The sequence below is a fragment of the Tupaia chinensis genome, unplaced genomic scaffold, assembly GCF_000334495.1.
Source record: "Tupaia chinensis unplaced genomic scaffold, TupChi_1.0 Scaffold000414_1, whole genome shotgun sequence".
NCBI lineage: Eukaryota > Metazoa > Chordata > Mammalia > Scandentia > Tupaiidae > Tupaia > Tupaia belangeri.
Genome location: NW_006159919.1, coordinates 1,424,438 through 1,428,086, shown reverse-complemented (window position 1 = coordinate 1,428,086; position 3,649 = coordinate 1,424,438).

Sequence of the window (3,649 nt, the reverse complement as noted above, 5' to 3'; positions counted from 1 at the left end):
ATGACTCCTGGACCAGGCAGCTTAAAACTCAAGCCTGGCGCATGTGCCCAAAACCCCAAGAAGAGAATAGACGAGAAGGGATTGCAGTGTGGCCATCCCCCCAGGGAGCGATTTCTCATTTTCTGTCTCTCCATCTCTCTCTGACTCTCTGGTGAGCGCATATGCCCTATAGCAAAAATCTCTCTCTAAAAAAAAAAAAGAGAATAGCGGTCCCAGGACCCATGAGGAAGGGAAGAAAAAAAAAGCATAAATTTAGGATGAAGATAATTTCCTTATTGTAAAATAACAGTAGTTGTGTTTACGTATCTCTTGCTAAGCTTCATTCTGTGTTGGCTCAACTGCAATCTTGATCAAAGATAGTAGCATAAAGGAGTTAGATAATCCTGGTGGTTTGTAGAAAATGGCGTCTAAGAAAATTTTCACCTAAGGGATATATACAGAATCTAACTCTATCAATTTGTTTCTGGGACTTTGTTGCTGTGAGCATTGGCTAACATTTTACCCCTATCTCTGAGAGCAGATCCCTGGGAATCCCTCACACCCACACTATTTGGGGGAAGAGGAGACAAGCTGTCCTGTGGGCTGCTGTACCTGCTCTGCAGGATGCATCTGAGCTAGCCCTGTGTCTCTAGGTTCCAGTTCTGCTACCTGGATGCACAGGAGGGTCAGTCTCCCACTCCTCTCCTCCTCCTAACAGCCACAGTAACTTTCAGGCTCCTGCGAAACCTTGTGCTCTGCTCCCTATTATTAGAATCCTTTTTGATTGCAAAGGGAAGCAAGCGTGTTTAAGAATGTCAGTAGGAGCCAGAGCGTCTCCATATTAGCCATGTAATGAAACAGTACACTCTATTTCATAGCATACAAGAGGCTAGCCATTGTAAGACAGAGCATTATTTCATGTCCCACAAGAAAAAAGAATGCAGTCAATTAAACTGTGACAATTACTGGTTGTTAAACACACACACACACACACACACACACACACACACACACACATCTTAGAATTCATGAAATATGTAGCTCAATGATTATATGTACAGGGCTTGGAGCCAGGCTTGAGTGGGTTGGAAACTCAAATCTGTGATTTAATGTTTGACTTCGGGTAAGCTGTGTAACCTCTGTGCCTCAGTTTCCTCATATGTTAGGAGGATAATGTAATGATAGTGTGTACTTGAGAGGTAGTTATATTAGGAAGTGACTACATGCAACACATTTAATAGAACACCTGGAGTGTACTAACAGGTCAATAAATGTTAGTAGTCATTAGTTAAATGCTAATAAAGAAAAAGTTAACAGTTAACATTATTGAGTCATTGCTATGTTCCTGGTGTGATGCTAAGCACTTGATACCGTTTATCCTGACCTGTAGACCAGTAATCCCAGGAGGAAGATGGACAAGGGCAGTTGCCAACGAGAAAGTGCTTCACTATTCCTGCTTTCCAGCCAAGAAGCTGAGACAAAGGGAGATTATAGAGCACCTGCATCTTAACTAAATTCTGCAGGTCTCCTCTTTTTTTTCTTAACATTTTACTTCTCATATAATTTTTTTTTCTTTTTTCTGCTTAATTAGAAACAGAGTTACTATGAAACTAGTGACGCTGAGGCTTTGGAACCCCTCTGTTACACACGCTTCTTTTCAAGTCCTGTGGCCTACAGTGGAGTGTTAAAGAGTGCTCCAGGGGCTAGAGAGGAGGACAGTAGTTCTGTTAGACCATGGGGAAAACACCAGCTTTGAGGTAGGCCTGGGGTGGGGGCAGAGGAGAGGAGTTTGGGGAAATGAAAGGAATGGTCAAAGTCTGTCTAAGCTGAGGGAATAGTGTGTGTTCATGTCTGTGGCAGGCAGAAGAGCTGGATTTTGGGAAATGGATCTGGGAATATGCAGTGAGTCTGGAAATGGGATAGACGAAAAAAGAGTTCAGAGACTTTAACAAAAGCTATAACATTGAGTTAGTGTTCCATGCCTTTTGTAACAAATTACCACAAACTTATTGGCTTAAAGCAAGGCCAATTTATTATTTTTCCCTTGTGGAGGTCAGAGATCTAAAATGAAGGGGTCAACAGGGCTGTGTTCCTTATGAAGATCCTGAGGAGAATCTGCTTTCTTGCTTTGTTTTGTAGCCTCTTAGAGGTTGCTTGCATTTTTTGGCTTCCTCAAATCTCCCCAATCTTCATTGTCATGTTTCCTACTACTAAGTCTAATCCTCCTGCCTCTTTTTAATGTTATTTCCCCTGTTTGTCATAGTGTTTTTATTCAAGTTAGCCTGAAGCAATTTATAGATTATTAGTTCTAAAATTAACAATACTTCTCTAAATACTCAATTACACTGTATGTAACATAAACAGTAGCTATTTATATATAAAACATACAGTAGTAGCCTTCAGAGTCATGCTGTGTGTTCTTAAATTCAACAAAATCTACTTGAAACAACTGATAATCCTAATGCTTTCTTTTTTTTTTTTTTTTTTTTTTTTTTTGCTATAGGGCGTGTGCGCTTGTCAGAACGCCAGAAAGACAGAGAGAGACAGAGAGGCAGAAAGTGAGAAATCTCCCCCCAGGGGGGATGGCCATACCACAATCCCTTCTCCTCCATTCTCCTCTCGAGGTCTTGGGCACGCACGCACACGTGACTGGTGTGAATTTAAGCCACCATGGTCGGCTGCATAAGAGTTCAGTAACATAGCTATTACGTTGACTGCTGGTCCCAACCCTGATGATTTCTAACAATTTGGTCTTAAATCTTTATATTTTAGGGGCCGGCAGGTGGTGTGGTGGTAGGGGTGGTGGACTCTCACATGGCTGACCACAGTTCAATTCCTGGACCTGGAGGCTTGTTTTCTCACTTTTCCTCTCTCTCTGGTCAAATTAAATAATAATGATGATAAATAAAGAGTTAAATAAAATAATTCTTTTAAAAAGCTTCATATTTTAGAAACGATCAAACAGAAAAGTGTATCATTGAAGGAATTTGTTGAGTATTCTGAAACTTGAAGAGTTTAACATAACTGAAAAGATGGTTGCATGAGAAAATGCCCAGTGCCCGTAGAGTCACAGGAAGCACCTTGAGGATATATAGTCAACATTAATAAACAATCAGGACACAAATTGCATCTTTCCAGAACTTTGTCAACTATTCCTACAATCCAAGTCTGTTTTTGAAACTTGCACAAGTGTTTGGAAAAACCCTGAACCCAATTATTTTCAGAATATAAATGATGCTTCCTAAAATAAGAAGCTTGTATTAGCCACAAATTGGAACTCATTCCAAAGCCTCTTCTTAGACAGAAAAAAAAAAAAGGTGAAAACAAAAATACTTAAAGAAAGTAATGAAAAATTCACATGTAGCTAATAAACATAAAAATACCAAACACACACACATACAAATCTCAAAAGTAATTTTATATATTTCTAAGGCAGAGATGATCCTTATTGGAAATAAAGATTCTACACCATAGAAAGAAACAGCATTTCGAAATACTCATATTAAAATCTGCTGATGTACTTTAGTTCTTACTCGGTGTCATACCTATCCTTTATAGCCTGCCTCCTACAAATTAAAAAGGCTCCATTAGGAGGCCGAGAGAAAAAGTGGTTCCAAAGCTGTTTTAAAATAATTTTTTATTGGCGGGGCGCGCCCGGCGGAAGCCGGCG